The sequence below is a fragment of the Corvus cornix genome, chromosome 13 (assembly GCF_000738735.6).
Source record: "Corvus cornix cornix isolate S_Up_H32 chromosome 13, ASM73873v5, whole genome shotgun sequence".
Taxonomy (NCBI): Eukaryota; Metazoa; Chordata; class Aves; order Passeriformes; family Corvidae; genus Corvus; species Corvus cornix.
In genome coordinates this window covers 12,259,006-12,283,762 of record NC_046343.1, presented here as the reverse complement: position 1 = coordinate 12,283,762, position 24,757 = coordinate 12,259,006, and positions in this window count along the sequence as shown.

Genomic DNA, 24,757 nt, shown 5'->3' with positions numbered 1-24,757 from the left:
GGCAGGACCAGCTCCCAGCAATTCCTCCTCCCCCAAATCCCCACCAGGGCATGGCAAAATGGGGAATAAAAATGGGAGAATGGGAGCAAATGTAGTGCCCTGCTTTTGGTTTTTTTAATGTTTTCCTGAGCTTCCTGGAGCCCCCAAAATCCCTGGAGCCACTTGGCAGCAGGGAGGAAACCTGTGGGCCCCTCAGCTGGGTGAAGCTGGAGATCCCTGGTGCGTGGCAGCTCCTCAGGCACACATCAGCTCTTGTGTTTTCCTGGAAAAAACAGGAATATTTTAAGGGAGACAAGGAAAAAGCTGTTGCGAGACAAATTCCTGTTTTGCTGGAAGAAGCGAGGGCTCCCCGGCTGAATTGTTCGCCCACCCAGCGGCCCCACGGAGCAAGTCCTGGTGGGAAGGGGGGTGCAGGCAGCTCTGCCTCCAGTGAGCTGCTCCCCAAGGCAAAAACAACAACAAAATTCCTCCAGGGCAGGGGGTTGAGACAAAGAATCCATTTCTGTGGTGTTTTCTGCAGGGATCCCGCACCTGCCTGGAATAATCTGAACCTGCAGAGTTTTGGTGCAGCAGAGGCGAACCTGGGATAACCACTGGGAATGCAGGAGGCTGTGCTGGGAGAGGCAATCAGGGAAGCTGGAAAAATCCTGCCTTTGCTGCTGCTTCCAGGGCAACACCACAGCCTCGGATGGTTTGTGCTCAGGGAAAGGGGGAAGGGATTGGTGCAGGCGGCTGCATTTGCCCAAGGAATCATGGAGTGGTTTGGGGTGCAAGGGGCTTTAAAGAGAATCTTAATTTTATTTTACTTGCTGCCCTGGGCAGGGACACCTCCCACTGTCCCAGGCTGCTCCCAGCCCCAATGTCCAGCCTGGCCTTGGGCACTGCCAGGGATCCAGGGGCAGCCCCAGCTGCTCTGGGCACCCTGTGCCAGGGCCTGCCCACCCTCCCAGGGAGGAATTCCTTCCCAATCTCCCATCCAGCCCTGCCCTCTGGCACTGGGAAGCCATTCCCTGTGTCCTGGCCCTCCATTCCCTTTCCCACAGTCTCTCTCCATGTTTCCCGTAGCTCCTTCAGGCCCTGCAAGGCCCCAGTGAGGTCACCCCAAAGCTTCTCCTCTCCAGGCTCAACAATGCCAGCTCTCGCAGCCTTTCCTCCCAGCAGAGCTGCTCCATCCCTCGGATCATCCTGGAGCCTCCTCTGGCCTGGCTGCAGCAGCTCCAGGCCCTTTCCGTGCTGGGCCCCAGGGCTGGGGCAGCTCTGCAGCGGGGCTCTCACCTGAGGGGGCACAGGGGCAGAATCCCCCCTCCCCTGCTGCCCACGCTGCGGGATCTGCCCAGGGCACAGGGGGATTTTGGGGTCCCAGGGGATATCAAATCATTCAGTCACACAGGCACCAGGCAGAGTGTAAGGAACCAGTGAAAAGGTAAAAAAAGGGGAGGAAAGCAGCCCAGGCTCATTGTGACACCGTAAATGAAAAGCCAGACAAAGTCTGGAAATTCATTCATCCGCATCACTCATGTTAAGCCTTAAAATGTTCCTGGTAGCCACTGGAAATCATTAAAGAAGTGACAGCTCCGTTCTCTGGAGGAGCAGGACTCAGAGTGGGGGGTACAGGAGATGCTTCAGCAAGAAAAATTCTATGAAGCCGCCTCTAAGTCAGTGATTTCTCTGACTTCATCTGCACATTAAAAATGCAAGTGAATGCCTTTTGGTGTTAGCTCTGCTCCTGGATACGAGATGGAGTCAATTCACAGCTCTTCAGTGGATAATACTTTTTGTTTTTTGCAGAGGCTGTTGAAACAGAATGGAAAATTAAAGCAATTTTTCCTGACAGCAATGCATAAACGTTGACCATGAAATGGCAAAGCAGAAAAACAAAACCAAGAGCAAGAACAGCTCGAGGAGTGTCTGAATTAGGCAGCAGCGAGTTCATTACAGCTCTCATTTGAATAAAAGCAGGAGATGATGCCCTTGCTGTAATGGAAATGCTCTTCAAGTCCGAGCCATCCATGGCCATTACAGCCTGGAGAGGATTGTTTGGGAAGGAGATGGATGTTTGGGCAGCAGATGGATGCAGTCCCATTCCTGCTGGGGCACAGCGCTGCTCTCCCTGTTCCTCAGATTCCCCCGGGGTGTGGGGCTGGATGCAGGTGGGTCCTGCTTGCCTGTAAATCTCTGGGAATGTTCTCCTCTGGAGCATCTCAGACCTTCCCCTGCTGGTCCAGTGGGGCTCTGGGGTGGTCTGGGAGGGATGATCCAAAGTCTTGCCTGTCGGAGCTTCTGGAAGGGGTTTGGAGCATTTAAAAAGCTCGAGAGAAACTGAAATTCTGGCTAAAGGAAAGGCTTGGGATAGCAGGAGCTTTCCGTGTCCCAGCTCCCTGCACATCCCACACGAACTCTGAGGTGCTGCTGCTGCCCCCAGCCTTGTCCCTGGCAGGTCTCTGGAAGCTGGAATGGGAGCACTGGATGCATTCCAAGTCTCTGCCAGCACTGGCAGGGGCTGCCCAGGGAGGTTTGGGGTCCCCATCCCTGGAGGTGTCCAAGGAAGGGCTGGAGGTGGCACTCAGTGCTCTGAGCTGGGGACAAGGTGGGCATCGGGCACAGCTTGGACTCGGTGACCCTGGAGGGCTTTTCCAGCCTCAGTAACTCTGGGCTTCGGGAATTCTGAGCTCTTCCTTCCCCTGTGGGAGCATCAAGGGTTTCCCACCTTTCCTCCATCCCTCCCGCAGTTCTCCAGCTGCTCCGGAGCTGGTGCAGAGGAACACTGGGATGCTCTGCCCCGGGGTGAGGTCTGTGCTGTCCTGGTGCCACCGTCCCTGCCGGACACCCTCCCCCAGCACCATCCCCTGCTCCCTGCCTGCCTGGGATGCATTCAGCCCCCAGAGGAGCAGGGATTTGTGTGACACATCCCTGCAAGGGGACGGGAGTCTCCCAGATTTTCTCACAGGTCTCCACAAGTTTTGCCTTCCCCTTCGAGCAGGAATTAACGATTCCATGGCCTCGGAGGGCTTTTCCAGCCGAAGTGATTCCAAGACTTGCACCACTCTGCAGCAGCTCAGCCTCGCTGGTGGCCGTGTCCTCCCCTCGGTGACAGCCACGTCCCAGGTGTCCCCTGGAGGAGCATCCGGGCGAGCCCTGCGCCGCTTCCCTGAGCTCGGGAGAGCGTGGATGGGCAGGAGGGAGCTCAGGGAGAGCCTGGGAGAGTCTCAGGGAAGCAGGGATGCGGTGGCCAGGCTGCAGCCAAGGTTAAGTGTGCCGTGTGTCCCGGTGCCACTAGATGTCCTTGTGGGAAAGGCCTTGGCGCTGCCCGCGGGCACGAGCGGCAGCTCCGGGAGTTCAGGGAATCGAGGGAATTGAGGGGATTGAGGGAACGGAGCCGGGGCCACCTCTGCCTCTCTGCCCCCCACCCCCGCTTTGGCTCTTCCGCAGCCACACGAGCCACGGGAAGCACTCCTGGATGCGGGAAAAGCTCCAGGGAGCCCCAGGGAGCGCGCCTGGAATGCTGCAGCCCCGGGATGCTCCTGAGCCAGTCCCTACAAATCCCAAGCTTTAGGAAAGGCTGGGCAGCTCCGAGAGGAGCTGAGCGGGAGGCGAGGCGGTGCCAGCCTGGGCAGGGAGGGCTTCCCACGGCTCAGATCCCGCTGCAGAGCTCCTGGAGAGCCCCAGAATGCGGGAATCAGCAGGTGAAGCCGCTGTCCGTGCGCTTTGCAGCGTCGGCTTTGCACCACGGTTTGTTGGGACTTCGCTGCGGCCGTGGCCCCGCTGTGCCACCACCCTGTCCCTGTGCCCCGCTGCCACCGCGGGTGGCCGTGCCGGGCCGGGACCGTGCCCTGCTCCCCTCCTGCCGCATCCTTGGCAGTGGCGGCGCCGGGAGAAGGACGGAGCAGCAGAAGGTGAAACTCTGCACAGAGGAGATTACAGCTCCGGTGTTTTCCCTTTCTTCCTCTTTTTTTTTTTTTCCCTTTTTTTTTCCCTTCAAAGGAATGACTCCGTATTTTTGGAAAGAATAGCTGCTCCAAAAATCCTGGTACAAACTCTGCCAGACTCCAGCCTGCCTTATCACCGCTGTGCTGGGGCCCTGGTGGGAATGCAGGATTTTAACTCTTGGATGCCTTTCCCAGCTTCCAGAAATGACCCCCTTCCTCCAAGGGTTCGAATGAATCCTTGGAGTCGAGGGCAGATCTCAGTGGGAATCTCGGGAAAGCGGACTCAGCCTGCTGCAAAGATGCTGGAGACTAAAGCTGCTGGTGCTGGATGCTGGGAGCCGCGTCCCAGCCGCATTCCAGCCGTTTTCCAGCCGTGTTCCAGCCGTGCCCGAGGTGTGCCTGCCACTCAGGCTGCAGCCTGGCAACTGGCAGCAGCATCTTTGAGGGAGAAAGTTGCCCAAAATAGGAAGAATGGCAATAAATAATTCCTGGGGCTTGATTTATGGGTGAAGCTCCTCATCCGTGTAGGGATCTCCCCAGGCTCGGGATGTCTCTGGACAGTCGGGAGTCCTGGGGGGCAGGGGATGCTCAATTCCAAGTGCTGGACTGGTAATTGCTGGGAAGAGGGGAGTCAGCAGAGAAATTATATTAATTACAGACAAACCCGAACTGGGAGAAGGTGCAAACTCCAGTGTGGAGGGGAACACCAAGGAATACGGGACTGGAGTTGTGATGATGGATGCAATTCCCGTGTTATGGGGGGACCAACCCGGCAGCCGAATTCTCTGGGAGTGAAGCACCTGGAGAGCGGCAGCCTGGGGCAGGCAGTGCTGAGCTTCCCCTGCAGGAGCTGGGAATTGCGGCTGTGGAGTGCTGCAGGCCCAGAGGAATTGCAGGAAGAGGCCTCTGTGCTTCCCTGAATCCCAAGGAGGATGTGGTTCACTGGGTGTCTGCAGGGCTGGGCCCAGAAACCTTGGGAAGTGCCACAAACCTTCTGGAAACCTGGAAACAGGCAGAGGGATGAGGACAGGACTCGGGATCACAGGATCATTAAGGGTGGGAAAGATCTCCAAGGTCATTGTCCAACCTTCCCCCCAGCGCTGCCAAGGCCACCACTGACCATGGCCCCAAGTGCTGCGTCCACGCTTCCAGGCATGGGCACTCCACCACTCCCCTGGGCAGCCCTTTCCAACGTCTGGCCACTATTTCTGCAAGGAAACTTTTCCTGATCTCCAGCCTGAGCCTCCCCTGGTGCAGCTTGAGGCTGTTTTCCCTTGTCCCTATCATTTGTGCAGGGACTCCGCAGTGCTGGGCATGGTGAGGGAGTGGGAACTGAGGGGGGAAAGGAATAGGACAGCAGGGATGAGAGAGCAGGAGTCTGGAGGGACAGGAGAGGACACACCTGACAGCAGATCCTGTGCCTGGCTGGTTTTGGGGAACCCCTGCAGCCACCTGGAGTCACCTGGAGAAGTGGGATGGGGTTTGAGAACAGCCCTTGGAGCTGCTCCTGCCACGGCTCTGGGCAGGGACAAAGAGCCCAGCATGGAATGGGGGGCCCTGGCATGGAGCAGGGATCCCTGAAATGGAGCAGGGGTCCCCGGCATGGAGTACGGCTCTCTGGAATGCAGCAGGAATTCCTGAAATGGAGCACAGGTCCCTGGAATGGAGCAGGAATTCCTGAAATGGAGCAAGGGTCCCTGGCATGAAGCAGAGACCCCTGGCACACAGACCCAGTGCTCGCTCGGTCTCAACCCACCCTGGTGACAGTGGGACCGTGCTGAAGGACGTGGCCAGGACCTCAGGGACGCAGCAAAGGAAGGGGACACCAGTCTGAGGGCACAGAGGACAGGCTGATGTTGTTAACCCATGCTGTGCCACAGCCATCAGCTCCAGCCCATCACCCTGGCACGGGCTGTGCCAGCTGGGAGAGGTCCATTGCCCCCACTGCTGGCCCATTCCCGAGATTTTTCCTTGGCTCCTGGGCTTTTCCCATGGCCAGACCCACCCTGTGAGAGCCCAGCATTGCCTGTGCTTCCTGCTGAGCTTGTCTCTGCTCTTTGGAAGTGTCTCTGGGCTGTCCTTCCCAAACTTTTCCTCCTGGGACTGTGTCCCCACTGCTTTGAGCCACCTGAACACCCAGAGGATGCTGAAGGACCAGGGAGAGGCTTCCCTCTGCTGAGGAAGCTGCTGATGCCAGGGATGCCCAGCAGCTCTGGCCTTGCTGGGGTGTGGCACCAGCCCAGCCATCTCCATATCCCATCAGTCTGGGAATGGAGGATCCCGATCCGAGGGTGGCAGGGAGGCGTGGATGTGCGGAGCAGGGCAGGAGGAGCGGGTTTGGCAGCTCAGGAACAGAGAGGTGCTGCTGTCAGCTCGTTAGAGCAGAGCCCGAGCCCGTGTTTCCGGAGCCCTCAGCTCCCTCTCCTGCTCCTGGAATTGGGAGAGCCGGGTGCCAGGAGCTCTCCTGGGATGGGGCTGCAGGGATAGCGAGGGTTTAACAGCAGTGATGTGCTTTGTGTGCCCACCCCCTCCCCTCCTGCACCAGCCTGCCATTCCCACATCCTTGGGTGGCTGGAGTCAGCAGCAATCCGAGCTCCAGCCTTGCTGCAGAAATAATGGGATCCCAGGGGGCTTCCCGTGGCAGAAACCTTGAGCAGAGCAGGACAAGGGGTGGAGAGGTTCCCGTTTTACACAGGGAAGAGTATCCTCAGCCTGTCGTGGGCACCGCGGGGTGCAGGAGCTGCGCTGCAGCTCGGAATGCAGCACAGGGAGGCTGCAGCAGCCCCGCAGTCGCACAGGGACAGCGCTGGACAGATGTGTTTGGGGACAGCTTACAAGATTGTCAGCCCTTGTAAGCGAAGTATTTAGAGAGGGATTAACAGCAATAAGGACACGGCGAGGAATCTGCGGCAGGCACGGAGCAGGCAGATGGGTGACCCCGCGGGGACACTGCCCTGCACGTGGCTTGGCTTGTGTCCAGCAGTGCTGGGGACACCAGGAGTGTCCAGGGCCTCAGGGGCACCAGGAATCTTCGGTGTGGAGGGAGCTGTTGGCTCCAAACCTCTGCTCAAGGGGCACAGGAGGAGAGGGTGGGCCCTGCTCTGCATTGCAGGATTTGCAGCCACCTCTGGACCCTGGGTGAGCTCCAGCTGGACAAGGAGGTCCCCAGGACCTGCAACCCAAATCCAGTGGGGTTTTCTCCTCCTCCTCCTCACTTGTGCCAGGTCTCTCTGCTGAGCGTTTAACTGAGGACAGGCCTTGCCTGGAGACCCCATGTGGGACAGATTTGTGCCTCAGCCAGGAGCCCTCTTTCCCCAAGCAACTCCTCATGTCAGCAAAAATGAGATTTCATCTCCTTTCCCCACTTTTTCTGATCCTGCGGGGGATTCAGTGACACCCTCAGCCCCTGCTGTGGAGGAGGATCACTTTTCCTCAGAGCTCACGGCATGAGCTCTGGCACCCACATGAAGCTTTCCAGGGATTTTGATGTCTTCAGCCCCAGGAGCCCCAAGCCACTGCTGGGTTTATCAGCTCCCGGTGCTGCTGGAGAACCCCAAGCTTTGGGGAACAGCCACATCCCAAAACAATTGCGGCTCTGCCGCTGGAAGCGCAGAGCAATTCTCAGGGTAACCCACTTGCAGAGCCGAGGATGAAGTGTTAACATCCTGAATATCAGCAGGGAAATTACCAGTGGCACCTCTGTCAATGCCACTGAATCCCTCTGAAATGAATTCTTGGGAAGGAATGAGCCTGTTCCAGGAAGAGATTTGCGGAACACCGTGGATTTGCTTTGCCTTGCTGTGAGCGGGGACAACGCGGCCTGACCTTGCTCCAAGGTTGAAACCATCCGTGTGGCTTCTCCAGCCTGTTCTTCCCCATGTGTTTGCCCTCTCTGCTCCCAGAACTGGGGCCCAGCCCATTCCTGGCAGACAGAAGGAGGTGACAGAGGGTTTGGTGGGTTTCCTGCAGGGCACGGGTTAATCCTGCCCGCCAGGCCTGCACCAGGCTGGGGTTAAAGCTTCCTAGCAGGAATGGGCTGTTCCCCAGAAAGGAGCTGGGATGGGGGCCAGGGTGGGGGCCTGAGTGAGGAAGAGCTGTTTGGACAGCCTGGAAAAGTGTGGGAGAAGGCAGTGACCCTTCACACCCACAGCACACGAGGGTCTTAAAATCCCACCGTGGTTGGGTTGGAAAGGACCTTAAAGCCCATTCCATTCCCAGCCCCTGCCACGGACCTTCCACTATCCCAGGCTGCTCCAAGGCCCGTCCAACCTGGCCTTGAGCCCTTCCAGGGGTGTAGAGTCAGTATTCCATGGGGCCACCTCTCCAGAAAAGGCTGTTTCCATCCTGGACAGGGCTTGGTCATCACCCAGTGCCCCCCACAAGGGGAGCAGGAGGGGCTCTGCCCCTTGCATCCCACCCTCTCCGAGGCTTCCAGCTTTTGGGAAGGCTCAGGGTGTCTTCAGTGGGGTGTCCATGTCCTGCTCGGGGTTTTTGGGTGGCCCAGCAGTCCCTGAACCCCTCGGGCAGATTTTCTCCCCACCTGAACGAGGCGGCAGGGCCACCACAGGCTGGTGATGTCTGCAGTGAGGCAGCCACTGGAAAAGGGATGTTCCCTTCTCCTTGGGGGGGTTTATTCCCTCGGGAAGAGAACCTGAGGAGTGAGGCGCATCCCAGGACCCGGACATTCCCTCCCTGCTGTTTCCCAGCTGCTCCTCGGGCTGCTGCCGGTGTCCCCTCCTGGCTGATTTCCCAGCTCCACTTTTCCCTGTCTTTTCGGGAAGCTGGTCAGGCATGTCCAGCCTTGTGCTCCCATTCCTTTGTGCTTTGGGATTTCCCAGGAGAACGGAATCCTGCAGCTCTTGGTTGCACAGCTCCCAGTGCATGCTGCGCCCCAGGAAGTGCTGGCTCCCTCTGGGATGGGGGGTACCCAAACCTGCACCCCTGGGAGGAGCAGGACACTGGCAGCTCCCTCAGGTTTGGGATTGGAACCCAATTCCCTGGTTTTGGCTGGGAGCAGAGCAGGCCAGGAGGACCCATTTTGAGGACACAGTGGCCAGGAGGAGAGCGGAGCAGAAAATCCTTTTTGTTCCGTTTTCCTGCCACGCTGGGAGCTCTTGGCTTCCAAAGTGAAGCCTTCCCCTTGAGATTCCAATAAAATGCAGTTTGCAGGTTAGAAATCCCTCAAAAGGGGTAAGGGAGGGTGTATGGAATTGTGTAGGGCAAAGCAGCTCCCCGAGCTGTCGTGGTGTCCCACAGCCAGTGACAGGAGCTGAGACAGAAGTTCCACAGAGCCCTCAGATCCAACTGATCCCAGGGAAAGGAGCACACAGGAGGAATTTGGGAAGGTTCATGCAGTTTTCAGGTTGGAAATCCCCCAAAAGGAGCACAGGGGGTGTTTGGCATTGGGCAGGGGCTCCAGTGCAGAGCAGCTCCCGGAGCTGTTGTGGTGTCCCAGAGCTGGGAGCTGAGGCAGGAGCTCCACAAACCCCTCAGATCCAACTGATTCCCGGGAAAGGAGCACACAGGAGGAATTTGGGAGGGGTCAAGCACTTGGATCAAAACCTCTTGCTGGGGTCGAGGCTCCTTCTGGTGGCTCTCCCCATTGGGCATGTGGGATCTGCCTCACTCAGGGATCATCTCCTGAAGGATCGGTGGCACCAGGAGCCTTTCCGAGCCCACCCCTCCGTCCCTCAAAGGCGTCAGACGTGGCCTGGGGTGACCCTCTGCTCCCCGGCACTGCCCAGAGCCTCCCGCTGGCTGCAAACCTGCTGGGGCTGCCAGCAAATTACCCGGGCATCAGCACTTGGAGGAGAAATTAATTTTCCCTGCAGGAGCAAATTCCAAACCAGAGCCCAGCTCCCCGTGGCGGGTCTGAACCGCGGTGACAGATCTGAACCGTGGTGACAATCACAGCCCCCGTACCCTGCAGAGAGGGAGCAGCATCTCCCTGCACCTGCCAGGGATCCAGCAGGCAGGGAAGTCACAACAAGCACAGAAAGAGAGAGCCTGGGATGGCTTTTAAAGTTATTCCAGAGGGCTGGGAATTCTGAGGATTCCTGAGCTTTCTCTCTGCACTCAGGGCAAGGACACAGACGTGCAGACAGGGGGAATGGGGTCACAGGCGTGTGGAGGAGGAGGGAAATATTTTGAGTAAATCTGATACCATCTAATGATCTGAGTGAAGAACAAATGCCTTGCTGTTAGGGGAGAGGAAAAATTGAACCCTGAGGTCTTAGGCCAGGCTTAAAATCGTGTGGAGTGTTTAGGGCAGAGGAAACAGGAGCAGAGAAGGAAGGAAGGGACCTGAACACAACGATGAAATGGAATTAAATGTAACAGGACTTCACCAGCAGGAGATCAAGTGAGATAAAGCTGCTCTCCCCTTTCTGGGAGGAGATAACAGCTCCCTTTATTTATTTATTTTTGCGAATAGAAGGGAAATGCCGGAGATTTCATCTCCCTGAACTCCAGCACTTGACGTGGCACCGTACAAAAGCTTCCCCGTGCCTCTGGAGAAGCCGAGCTCAGGCAGGTGAGGAAGACTCCGGGAAGGTGTTTTGTGCAGATACCAGCGCCAGCTCCCCAGCTTGAGCCTGGGGGCAGGCTCAGGGCAGCAAAAAGAACCCCAAAATTAAAGGAACAGATCTGGAAAGGGCAGCAGTGCCATTCCCTGCCTCCAGGAGTGGCAGAGCCCCAGCTGATGGATGGGGATGGCGCTTCCCAAGAGTTTTCCTGCCCTTTTCCAGCTCAGGGTAGGAGCCGGAGCCTCCCTCTGGAAGCAGAGCTCCTGCAGATTTCTCCTGCTTCTCCTGCATCCCTAAAAGTGGGGGCAGATGGGAGCACACCAGCTCCAGCCCCATCCCTCTCCCTCCAGGAATCCTGTGCAGCCCAGCCAGGAAATGCCATGAAAACCTCCTGAAGGTGGCCCTGAAAGCTCCTGGAGAGGAGAGCAGCGCCTGTGCCCCCTCCCTGCCGCCGGGCAGGGACTGTCACCCGCGGGGCAGCGCTGTCCCCTCGGTGCCACCCCCGGGCTGCCAGCGGCGCTCTGCGCTCAGCCTCCCGTGGGGATGAACCTTCCTGCAGCTCTCTGGGGCAGCTGCGGCTGCGGTTTCTGCGAGCGGGAGCAGAAAGGAAATGAATTCTGCTTCTCCTCTCCGCTCTGAGATGGGGAATGATTTGCCAGGGATTTGTAAGGGGTTTTATTTGAAGTCTGCCTGAATGGGCTTGGAGAGCAAAGAGAAAGGCTCCGAGAGCAGAAAATACGGTTCTGTCCTAATAGGATAATTTATTAGCAGGGACAGTCAAATTAAAACCAGAGAAAAGACAAAATGACTTTTCCCTGGCAGCTCAGAAACGCTGCTGCCATCGTGGGGCCACGAAGCTGTTGGGGCAGGGATTTCTCCCACCCCGACATCCCTTTGATTCCTGCAGAGCAATTCCTGGGCAGTGCTGATGCAGGCTGGGCACCGATCCCTGGGCAGGGATCCTCCCGAGGAGAGCCTGGCTCTGCGGAACGCTCTGCAGACGTTTCTGCAAGCCCACCTCCCATCCATCTCCCTGGATGAGCCCGGGATTGTGCCAGGATGGCACCGGGCGCCTCGGGGCCAGGTTTGCTGCTCGTGTCACACTCTGTGCCCTGCAGGGGAGTTGATTTTCTCGCAGTCTGAGAGCGCTGCGGATCCAGCTGAGCTCAGGGGCAGAAAAAAACAGGCTGTTACCGCCTCCACTGCCAATGTCCCCGGTTTGGTGACAACTGAGGGCCTCGTGTGCCTCTCTGCTTTCTTCTTTCCCAGCCCTGAGATTCGTGAGGGACTGCAGCCAGAGCTCCTGGAGCCAGCTCTGCCCCAAAGGCTGCCCTGCCAATCCCGGAGTCACCGAGCTTGAAAAAGAGCTCCAGGAGCATCAATCCCAACCTGTGCCTGATCCCCACTTTGTCCCCAGCCCTGAGTGCCACGTCCTGGCCTTCCTTGGACACCTCCAGGGATGGGGACTCCAAACCTCCCTGGGCAGCCCCTGCCGATGTGCTGGGATTCATTCCCAGGGGGAATAACTCCAGAAGTGACCCAGCCTGGAGCAGGGGTCAGAGGGGACCCAGGGAAAGCTGCTGAAGAGGGGGTGGCACAGGGAGATGTCACTCTGGGGAACGCCCGGGCTGCTGTCTCCCCAGCACGGGCAGGACCCTGCAGAGCTTGGGGTGGTCTCTGTCCTCAAACTGGGAATTACTGGTGGCTGCCCCGTGTCCTGTTTGGGTTTTCTGTGGGCTGAGCTGGGGAGAGGCTGCAGGGCACAGCTCAAAGGACGCTCCCCAAGCCTCTCCAAGCTGCAGCCACAGGAAGGTGTCTCCTGCTGTCCTTGTGTCCTGCTGTCCTTGTGCCCACTCTTATCAGCTGATAAGGTGCTGTCACAGGGCCCTGGTGAGAGGACAAACCTGGCTTTGCCCGTTGTCCATCCAACCCTGCCTACCTGGCTCTCCTTGGCACGCTGGGATCCACAAGGGAACGGGAGCAGGGCTGGGGGGACACGAGGTTTGCCCTTTGTGGAGCAGCGAGCTGTGAGCTGGAGCCGCCTCCCCCCGGGGAACTTCCAGATTCCGTGCCACGGGACTGCTGGGATGCCTTAGTGAGCCAGCCACAAAGGTAATTAATTGCTAATGACCAGGGAAGCTGAGCAAAGGCTCTGCAGGTCGCTGGTCCACTGGAATTCCCTCACTTCCCCCGGGGTATTTCATGGGAGCCCAGCGGTGCCTGGGGTCCCTCTGGATCTGGGAACGTGCTCAGCTCTCTCCTGAACCACTCCCCAGGAATTTTGGGGAAGGAGCAGCAACCATCGGGAAGGGCAGGCGGCAGCGGGACCCCGCAGCTGCGGAAAGCCGTGGCACGGCTTCCCATCCCGCATCCTCCCCGGACAAACTCCCCAGCTGTGCTTGGTCACTCATCCCTGGCTTCCAGCAGGGCTTCCAGCGATGGATGCCGAGCACGCGCTGGGAGAAGGCACAGGGAAGGTTTTGTTTGCGCCAGACCCTGCAACTTCTGGCTCAAAACCTGGCACCTCCCTCCTGAAGTGCAGCCGAAACGCAGCTTCTGCGCTCAGGGATTTGTTCCCATGCCGTGGGGCAGCGGAGCAGCTGGAGGCGTGACCCTTCCGGGATGCTCCGAGCAGACGGCACAGCTGTGCCGGGCAGCTGATGGACACAGGAGTTTTCCTGGAGCTCTGTGGTCACACCTCCCACTTTCCAGCAAAACCCCACAGCTTTGCATCCCTCTCTGAGCTTGGAAGACATGGGACAAGCTGCTTTTTCCAGAGGGGCCAATGTTGGTTCTCTCCTGGTCGCTGGAATCTGGGGCAGGGCTGGTTTTCCTGAGGGAGATCTCCTGTCCTGCTGCTCTTCAAAAGTCCCTCACCCCTCACCTGAGTGTGGGAAAGCTCATGGTGGGGGTGCTTTCCTTGGCCCCGTGTGCTGCAAGAGGAATCCCGTGGGATGCGGGAGCTTTCCAGAGGGAGCAAACCTGGGCCTGGCTGGAGCAGATGTGGGTGCAGGGATGGTGCTTTGCACTCAGGAGCTGCCACTTCCTTCATCCCACACGGAAAACAGAAGTGACCGATGCCCCCTGCCTCCATTCCTGATGCGGGAAAAGCCTCTCCGATATTAATAAGAATCTAATTTTCCATTTATTGTTCCATGAATTAATTACATCGCGAGCGGAGTTACCTTTTACACAGCCATTAAACTTCAGGAAGGCCTCTTTACACCACTCCGTGGATAATTTAATTAGCATACTAATGTCTTATTAGCTATAAACCCAAAGCTGGTTTAGAATCACTTAAATCCAAACTCCAAAGCTTTCAGCCACCCCCCAGCCCCTCAGCCTGGATGTGGGCAGAGCACGGCAGCGGGAACAGGTCCTGGGAAGAGTTTTCCAGGGATTTTCCCCAGCTGGCAGTGGTGGGATGCAGCACTGCCTGCCCAGCATCCGCAGGGTGAGATCCCAGGGAAGAGCTCCCAGCCCCGCTCCTGATTCTCATTTCATTCCCTTTTAGCTCTCCTTGGAATTTGCATTAATTGGGTGAGGCTGGGAGAGCCGTGATAATCCATTAGGGATGGGCAATTAAAGGCACACAGGGGACGCTGGGAGCTGGGCAGGAGCAGCTGTGGAGCTTGGAGGGGTCTCATCCCCATCCCGGTGTCCCTAGGGGTGCAGGTTGGTGTCACCTCCTCCATGGGACACCCCGGAGCTGAGGATGTGGTGGATTCCCAAAGGATCCACCCCAGGCAAGGGGGAGCAGAGGGGCTTTGTCCCCTCGGAGGGTGGTGTCCCCTCTGTCCCTCACTGCTGGGAGCCTTGGGATCCCCTATTAAACCAGATTTGCGCACGGAGCCGGGATTCTCTCACCGCCTTTTCCACGATCCCAAACATCCTGCTCCCACCGGGATCAGGCCTGGCCCTTCTGAACCTCCTAAACATCCCAGTTTCTGCGTGAAACCCTTTTCAAAATGACCCCTCGTGCCATCCAAGTGCTGGGTGGAACTTTTTTCCCTTTGCCCAGATCTTCTGAGCTAATAAATAGCTTCATTTGGAGGCTGGAAAATTGACTCAGAGGCAAAATTTAGCTAAATTGAAGAGCAAGACTTCTGCTCGAGTGTAATAATCTGAAAATAATTGATTAATTTGCATGATCCTTCGTAATTGCTTCAATTTACACCCAAGAGGCCACTGTCATCAATAGATGAATAAGACATAATTTTTTAAGTCCCAATAATGCACGGAATGGAATTTCGGAGCTTCGCTCATTCCGCGGCCCCAGCTCAGCCCCCCTCCCGGCACACGGCGGGCGCAGCGCTTGTTGTGGGAGGAATGGGGCTGGAACTGGATTCGCTCCTTTGGGATGGAACGATTTTCATTATCCCTGGGAAAGAGGAGGCTCCAACCCCGCCACAGGGACGCCAACGGGACCAGGGTGGCAGCAAGAGTCCCAAGGGATTGAAATCCCCAAATCTGGCACGGATGCTCTTTGAGGATGACAGGGCAAACACCTCCTGCAAGGTGCTCAACCCCCAGCTCAGCTTTAATTGCAATTAATGAGATCCCAGCAGGAATCTCAGTTCCAAAGGGGCTGGACCTGGCGTGGGTGGGAGCAGGGGAAGGCCGGGATGAAGGCAGGTACAGAGCAGAGCTCAGGAAGGTGTTTGGGCCTCACAATGGCCCTTCAAAAACTTCAAATCCAAACTTCACAAGGTCAAGGAACAGAAAATACGGCATGAAAGAGGGGAAACAGGAAGCCGGCAAGGAATGGCAAGGAATGGAAACAAACAATGGGTCATTCAAGTCTGGCAGGAACAGGAAAGGCTGCAAAGGAACCAGGCAGCTCTGCTGGCTCCCCGGGAGTTCAAGGGAACAATTAAGGAAGATGAGGACACAGCTGAGGAGTGAAATGATTTCATTTCATAAGTTCTCACCTCGGGGGATGTCGGGAGGAGCCTGCTCCTGACTTGCTCCGTGCTGGTAATAAAGGTGAGCTGCTGTTGAGGATCAAGGGATCAAATGAAGAGGTGCTGGTGCAAATAGGGAATTTAGAGAATATTGAGTGCCTGGGCCTGGGAGGGACATTCAGGGGCTGAAGAAACCTAATAATGCAGAGGCTGAGCTGCAACAGTGCTCCTCGCTGGGAAAGCTTCGGTGGGCTCAGAGGGCCGGAGGGCAGCAGCAATGCCGGGTCTGTGGACAGGGAAACCCAGGAGGTGCTGCCCGCAGAGCCTTGGGAGGTGCCAGGCACAGGAGCTGTGGTCAGGGCTGTAGGAGGGTGAAGCTCCTGCTGGCTGTGATGGATCCTCGGGATGCTGAGGGAACACGGGCACGGGGCATCCACCTCACCTTGGATTGCTCCTTGCCAACTCCTTTTATCCCAGAATCCCAGAGTGGTTTGTGTGGGAAAGGACCTTCAATCCCACCCAGTTCCACCCCTGCCATGGGCAGGGACGCCTTCCACTATCCCAGGTTCCTCCAGCTGGCCTTGGACACTTCCAGGGATCTGAGCAACCTGAGGCCTTTCCGTCCTCACAGGAGGTTCCTTCCCAATACCCCATCTAAAATTCTCCTCTTTCACCCCAAATCCCTTCCTCCTTGTCCTGTCACTCCAGGCCCTTGTGAAAGCTCTTTGCAGGACTCCAGGGTGACGGGGATCAGGTGGCAGCAGCCGAGGAGCTGTCTTGGTTCTGCACCTCCTGCCTGGCGCTCCTGTGCAAATCTCCCCAGAGGAGACTTTGGCAGAGCAGCCAAAGTGGAAAGACAGAAAAGGTGTTGAGGCAGAAAAATGATTCTGGTAGGAGTCAGTGTATCCCCAACCCTTTGACTCATCTCTCACGGTGCAGAACATGGAATTATACCGTTCCCCGCAAGCCTCCTCCCTAAAATCCAGCTTGATGTGCCTTCAGTTATAATTTTTTCCACCCTGACCCTAAGAAAAGTAGGATGGGGTCAGGACAGGGAGTTCCCTGCTAGCCTGGATTACCCCACAGCCATAGGATCTTCCTCCAAAGGTCTCTTCCTCAGAGGAAGCCCAAACACACCCAGCTGGGGAAGACACCCCGGATTCCGGGTGATTTCTCTAGCCTGGACGCATCTTTCCAGCTTGGGACTTCTCCCCACACCGCTGCCACCACTGGGTCTGGGGTTCAGACCTTCGAGGAGTTCAAAGGAAGTTTATTTGGTGACAACACCCTTTATTTTAGAGGTCCTGCACAGCTTCTGTCGCCAGGAGAGTTTCCTGCTTTTGAGGGACCCCTGAGCTGCAGCCCAGCCCTGCTTTAGACAGCGATTTCCAGGAGAAACCTTGGGATAAAATCCCAGCCCTAAAATAAAGGGTATTTTCCAAACCCTGGGCATCCCTTGCTGTCCTTTGCACTCCATCATGTGGGGCTTTTCCAGCCTGAGGGCACAGCCCTGATCTCCAGCCAAGTGTGGAAATGCAAACACGGGGCTCGGGACGCCCTCCCGGTGATTTGTGGGCTGCAAGTGCCACCGAGACATGAGGAGGGCTGGAACACTTCGGTGACTTTTAAAAATCCCCGTTCAGCTCTGCTGGTATTTAGAGGGGAGATAAATTTGGCTCCTGTTGTGCTGGCCGAGGCAGGGAAGGGAGATGGCTTGGGAGCTGTAAAGGCTCTGTCCTGCAAAGACCTTGGATCTGCTGCTGATCCCACACCTGGGGAGCAAACGGGCTCCCTGCTGCTCCTGCCTCCCTTTCCTTTAGGACTTGTAGCCAGGAGGCCTAAAAAAGATAAAAAGTCAAATGGAAAATAAAGTGTATTTGTGACTCTGCACAGAGGCAGTGGCAGCAAAATCCCATCTTTGGGAAAAAATCATCTGGGATGATTCCGAAATCAGGGAATCCCAGAATGGTTTGGGTTGGAATGGAGTGGAGAGAGATTGTTTTGTATTTGTTTTCCACCCCTGCCATGGCAGGGACACCTCCCACTGTCCCAGGCTGCTCCCAGCCCCAATGTCCAGCCTGGCCTTGGGCACTGCCAGGGATCCAGGGGCAGCCCCAGCTGCTCTGGGCACCCTGTGCCTGAATTCCCTCCCAGGATTCGTCAGACACTGCAGTGCCCCTGGGTCGTTTTCCCCATTCCTGGATTTTCCTTGTTAAATACGGAGTTTATAATATTTCTATGCTAGTGCTTTACTGGGGCCCATAAATAGAGGCTGGAAAGCACTTCCAGAATCCCTGGGGTGCTGGGAAAAGCCCGAGAAAAGATGTTCCAGCAGCCAGGAACATCTGCAAGCTGACAGCCTGTGAGTTTATCTGGGCAGAGCTGCATCCATGTAGCGCTTCCAATTTAATTTCCATGTTTTCCCGAGAAGAAGAGAAATGTCTTGTGTTTCCTGGGTGGCTGGGGGAGGTTTGACTGTGCCAGCTCTGATCTCCCCCTGCAAGATTTCCTTGGTGGCAGACGGGCAGCAGCAGGCTGCCTAGACAGGGAAGAGTGGGAAAGGTCTGGGAACAGGATGTTTTACAGGGGTGTGGGGTTTCAGCACGTTCTGCTCACCTTTGAAATAGAAATTGCACGATTGAGGTTTGAGCTCTCAGCCAGCTCCAAATGAGACCCATCCCCAAATCCCTCTCCACTTGCAGACAGCCCCAAATCTCTGCCTTTCCCTCCTGGAGAAGTCCCAGCTCTGTGCTGACGGCCCGGGGGGAATTTTGAGGGATGCTGATGGAGGAGGGCAGGATGGAGCTGGATCCAAGGACAAGGAGCAGGTAGAGCGAGCAGCGACGCAGAGGGAGGGGCTGCAAAATTCCAGCACTCCCTGACGGAGCTCAACACCTTCCTGTCAATCCTGACATCCAGCGTGTGGCTGCCTCCAGAAATTCTGAGCGGATTGCCAAAGTTTTCACCCTCCCAGGAGCCTCCCAGCTTCCAGCTGTCCCCTCCTCAGCAGGGAGCTGCTTCCCTTCAGAGCCGAGTGAAGGGTGGAAGGCAGGAGAGAGGGGAAAAAAAAATCATGAATATTAATTTGAATCCGAGTGAATTTCAATTAGGCCGCGTTCAGGCTCCACAAATATTTGAGCGGCGCTACTGCAAACAGGGGGAAAAGCAGATCTGTAACTTTACCACACAAATATCCACGGAACACAAATTCCCAGCCCCTTCACGCCGGCTTCACTCGGCTCCCACTCCTGTTTCCAGGCCCTACTCGGGGGGAGGAGGCAGCAAATGGAACAAATATTCCGATTTGATGGATCCTGGGGGTGTGGGTGTTAAATGATGAGCTGGGAATGCTGAGGCAGGTGAGATGCCCTGGCTTCCTGCCAGCCTCAACAGGGCAAGGTCACGGGGTGGGAATGGGCTGGATCCAACAGGGATGGAGCTCATGGATGGGGCTGCAAGGGCTGGGCTGGCAGCAGGGAACAACTCCAAGGTCATGGAGAGCCAGGAATGCCCTGTGCATCCCAGCATGGAGAAACCCAGGCCAGTGATTTCAGCTCATGGAGCATCAGGATCATCCCAGAATCATGGAGTGGTTTGGGTTGGAGAGGATCTTAAAGCTCATCCCACCCCTGCCATGGCAGGGACACCTCCCACTGTCCCAGGCTGCTCCAAGCCCCAATGTCCAGCCTGGCCTTGGGCACTGCCAGGGATGCAGGGGCAGCCCCAGCTGCTCTGGGCACCCTGTGCCAGGGCCTGCCCACCCTCCCAGGGAGCAATTCCTTCCCAATCTCCCATCCAGCCCTGCCCTCTGGCACTGGGAAGCCATTCCCTGTGTCCTGTCCCTCCATTCCCTTTTCCACAGTCTCTCTCCATGTTTCCTGCAGCTCCTTCAGGCCCTGCAAGGCCCCAGTGAGGTCACCCCAAAGCTTCTCCTCTCCAGGCTCAACAATCCCAATTCCCTCAGCCTTTCCTTATAGGATGGAGTGAGGTCCAGGTGACTTTTCTCTACAGTTCCACAATTCCCATGGCAAATATCCAGCCAGAGGAAGGTGGCCATCGCTTTGTGAGGAGCAGGCTTTGGGCAGGACCTGGGGATGGGGAAATCCCACCCTGAGCAATGTGAGCACTCCCGAGGGAAGAGCCCCTCAGTAATGGGAACCTCATCCCTGTCACAGGTGGGCTGGGAGGGCTCCCACCGCACTGGGGTTGGAACTCGGCAGGATTTCAGGAGGAAAAGGGAGAAATAAGCAGAACACAGGGGCTGCTGCTCTTCCTTCCAGGTGGGGACAGGGAAAAGCCACCCAAGCATTGATCTGTGCTGCACCATGGCCTGTCCCAGCCCAGCGGGAGGTGGGCAAAGCATAAACCCCATAAATCTGCTCTCCAGGGCTTGTCTGGCTCCCAGCTGTTCTCCCTGCCCAGGGACTGTGGCAGCTGGATTTACATGCCAGTGGGAAATCCTTTTCATCAGGAATCTGATCCTGGCACTGCCTACAGAGAGGGAAGTGCATTTTCCCTGACTTTGGAGGTCTCTGCTGTGCCCCGCTCAACCCTCCAGGTTATTTTTAGGGGAGAAAGGGGCACTTCACAGCTGGGCTGTTTTGTCCTGATATTCCAAACGCATCAGGTGGCTCACCCGCTCCACTCAATCCCTGGAAAAGGAGACCAGAGGAGCAGCTCGAGTGTAAACATCTCGAATGGAAAAACTCCCCCTCTGTGTCCTTGACCTCCCTCTTTTTCCTGGGAATAAAGTGCTTTTTCTGTCCCCTGGTCAAGCCTTTGGGGCGAGGGATATTCAAACCCGAGGCAGCTGCTCCCGCGGATTCCCATTGTGAGGCCCGGAGCTGATGGATTGTTCGCATCCTTGAGAACCTGAGGTTGTTTCTGCCTTTTCACCACGCGGCTGAAACACTGGAGCGGCAGAAAGGAACAAAAACAACGGCAAATAAAGAGGGGAGAATGGTGAGAAATGAAATCCGTACAGCAAGTGATTAACAGGGCATTTCCTGAGGCAAACAATCACCGGGTGCTGGGCTTTGGGGGGGCTTGGGGGCTGCTGAGGCCTTCAGTGACTCCTAAAATAAAATAAAATAAAATAAAGTAAAGTTAAATAAAATAAAACAATAAAAAATAAAGTAAAATAAAATAAAATAAAATAAAGTTAAATAAAATAAAATAATAAAAAAATAAAGTAAAATAAAATAAAATAAAATAAAGTAAAATAAAATAAAGTAAAATAAAATAAAATGAAATAAAATTTTAAAAATAAAATAAAATTAAATTAAATTAAATAAAGTAAAATAAAATAAAATGAAATAAAATTTTAAAAATAAAATAAAATTAAATTAAATTAAATAAAGTAAAATAAAATAAAATTTAAAAAATAAAATAAAATAAAATAAAATAAAATAAAGTAAAATAAAATAAAATAAAATAAAGTAAAATAAAGTAAAATAAAATAAAATAAAATAAAATGAAGTAAAATAAAATGAAGTAAAATAAAGTAAAATAAAATAAAGTAAAATAAAGTAAAATAAAATAAAATAAAATAAAGTAAAATAAAATAAAAAAATAAAATAAAATAAATTTTAAAAAATAAAATAAAGTAAAATAAAATAAAATAAAATAAAATAAAATAAAATAAAATAAAATAAAATAAAGAATGGGGGTGGGGGATCCCCTTCACAGCACATTGAACGGGGCCCTGATTCCCAAAGGAGACTCCTTGGGAAGAGACGCCCGTTAAAGCCCAGCCTAACAGAGCCAGGACTAACAGGGGGTGTGAAAAACTGCAAAGGGCTTCACACTTCCAAAGGTTGTCCTGATGCTGCAATTTTACACCTCGGAATGAATCCCTGCGTCCTCCTCCCTCGTCTCCTCTCCTTTCCCAACAGTTCTTGGGGTGGATTCTGTCATTCCTGGTCCGATGCTGCCTGAGGGATTCACTCCCATCCCCCCCAGCAGACTCCCCCCCAAAAATCCGTGCAAGAAGTCCAAGAAATTAAATTTCAAGCTGCCCGTCGGAGGAGAACGAACGCGAGAGAGGCGATTTTTGGTAGAATTCTCTTCTTTCACACGCTGAGATTGGGGCAGCGCTGTCTCCGAGGGGAGGTGCGCAAAAAGCTGCGATCAAAATGATCCCAAACACAAAGAGGAGTTCCCAGGATTGCTCTGAATTCCGGCACGAGTGGGCCTTGCAGTGGGGCGTTGGTAATCTGCAATTCCATGAAGCAATTTTAATATAGTCTTTGAGGGTGGAAAGTGGTCGTTAATAAAAGTTTAAATTAAAGCCTGCTCGCTGCCGGATTAGATCATTAAAATTGCAGGGTCCTGGCGGCAGAGCCAGAGCTAAACCCGGAGTGGGGAAGAGCTCCAAAGCAAACAGGGGGAAAAGGAATAAACTAGTTTGATACATGTGAGTTATGATTTGATATCATGCTTAATGAAGAGAAAAATGTAATCATAGTTCATCAGCGCCCGGGGTAATTAGCGCGTGTGAGCAGCAGGGATGGGACACGCAGGGAGAACTTCCTCATGGACAGCAGGAGCAGGGCAGCTCCTGGACTGGGGAGGATCGTTCCCGTGGGGTGGGAAAAAAGGGGAATTCCCTCCTGAAATCCACACACAGGACTGAAAATTCCCAGATCGCTCCATGAGTTTCCTCCTGGAAAAGCAGCTTGGATTTGCAGACAGGGATATTTCCAGCAGGGTTAACACACTTCTCCTGGAAATACTTGCTCAGAAGATGGAGGGATCACCCTGGAAGGAGGTCCTGGAAACCAGGATGGATAGCTGAGCATGCATCACCTGAGGATGTGCAGCAAATATTTCGGAGGACAGATATATAGGAGACATATATTTATAGGAAACCTGTCATATATTTTTATATATTTATACATATTTATACATATTTTTATATATCTATCTATTTTTATATATTTTTATATATTTTTATATTTATATATATATTTATATTTATATATATTTTTATATTTATATATATTTTTATATTTATATATATTTTATATTTTTATATATTTCTGTATTTCTGTATTTTAATATATTTATATATATTTATATATATTTATATATAAATATATTTATATTTTTATATTTATATATTTTTATATTTATAAATATATCTTTCTATATATTTTATATCTTTATATGTATTTTATCTATTTTTATATCTTTCTATTTTATATATTTATATATTTTTATATATTTTATATCTTTATATATTTTATATATATATATATTTTTATATATATGTATCTATTTATAGGAAACCTGTTGCATCTCATGCAAGGCTAAAGAGAACTGGGCTTGTTCTGCTGTGCCTGACACTGGGAAAAGAATCCAAATACTTTTTCCCCAAAAGATGCAACAGAGCAGCTGCGGCTGCCCCTGGATCCCTGGGAGTGTCCAAGGCCAGGCTGGATGGGACTTGGAGCAGCCTGGGACAGAGAGAAGGAAGGAAGGAAGGAATTCGGAAGGAAGGAAGGAATTCGGAAGGAATTCGGAAGGAAGGAAGGAATTCGGAAGGAAGGAAGGAATTCGGAAGGAATTCGGAAGGAAGGAAGGAAGGAAGGAAGGAAGGAAGGAAGGAAGGAAGGAAGGAAGGAAGGAAGGAAGGAAGGAAGGAAGGAAGGAAGGAAAGAAGGAAGGAAGGAAGGAAGGAAGGAAGGAAGGAAGGAAGAAATTCAGAAGGAGTTCGGAAGGAATTCGGAAGGAAGGAAGGAATTCGGAAGGAAGGAAGGAAGGAAGGAAGGAAGGAAGGAAGGAAGGAAGGAAGGAAGGAAGGAAGGAAGGAAGGAAGGAAGGAAGGAAATGAATCCCACGAAGTCGTTCAGGCGTGTCATGGGAATCAGGGAACGGACAAAGAGCTCGGGATGGGAATGTTTGGAGGGATGGAGCCACATCTGTGCGAGCTGTGCAGCTTCAGCAAAGCAGTCGTGCACCTCCGCTGTCGGCCAGAAGAGAGAAGAAATGAATGAAGAAGAAATGAAATGAGTCCCATGAAGTCATTAAGGTGCCTCATGGCAATTAGCCCTTGAGGGAGGCAATGGGGCTTCCACCAGCCGGGACAGGACAGGGAAGGGACAAAGAGCTCGGGATGGGGGCCAAGCAGCGATGTTTGGAGGGCTGGAGCTCCAAGGATCCAAGGAAAGCCCTCTCAGGTTCGCAGCAGCAGCACATCCACGCCTTGAGCAGCTCCCAGCCCTTCCCAGGAACTGCTTGTGAAGGAATTTGGCTGTGCATGAATTATTCATGACCGTAAATGATTGGGCAGATGATTTGTGCAGCACTCCCCGGCCCGCGGGGAGGGTTTTGCTTGTACAAAGAGCCGTGCTGGAGGTGTCCGACCGGGGCACTCGCAGCTCTACATGAGCGCTTGTGACATTTTCCCTTCCTCCCAGCTTTTAAGTAAACAAAGTGTGGCCGCCTGAAAGTCTTCCCGGTGTCAGTGCGAATCTGGGTCCGGATGGAGAATGAATCCCGCTCTCTGGTCCATGGAAAAACAGCCTTTTGATGTGGAGTCTCGCTGGTGAGCGGTGCCTTCACACGAAATCTTCTTTCCTCTCCGAGCAGGCTCCTCGACTCGATGCGAGATCTCAGCGTTTCCCTCCAATGGATTGTTCCTAATTGTGTCTCCCTGGGAAATAAAAATAAAGACGAAAGGAAGAGCAAGGCCAAGGGGGAATGAGCGGTGCCTCGGCACTCCAGAAGGAAACGCACCCTTTGGAATTCAGCGGGATTGGCAGCGGAACCCCCAGAGATGGGGCAGTGGAGGTGGCCTCTCGCTGTGCGTCCTCTCAGCGCTCCACAGTTCATTCTTTCATCTGCTCCTCCGAGTTCTGCTCTCCTGTAGCATGTCTGTGTTTGAATAATTCTGGTCTTTAGATAAAAAAAAAAAAATTAATTTTTCCTCTTTGCCTCCCGCACAGGAGAGCAGCAGAGATTTCCTTGGCCGCGCTCCTCAGCTGCCTCTCCCACGGGATCAGCTTGGGAATGGCGGCACCTTGGTGGAGGATTCTGCTTTGCTTTGGGTGGGAGACGCAGAAGAGGCTTTGGGCTGCACTCTCTGGGCCTGAGGATGCCTCATTTTAGGCAGAGAGACCAGAGAGGGGGTTTGTAAAATGGTTTGGGCTGGAAGGGACCTTAAATCCCATCCTGTTCCACCCTGCCATGGCAGGGACACCTCCCACTGTCCCAGGCTGCTCCCAGCCCCAATGTCCAGCCTGGCCTTGGGCACTGCCAGGGATCCAGGGGCAGCCCCAGCTGCTCTGGGCACCCTGTGCCAGGGCCTGCCCACCCTCCCAGGGAACAATTCCTGCCCAATATCCCATCCAGCCCTGCCCTCTGGCACTGGGAAGCCATTCCCTGTGTCCTGCCCCTCCAT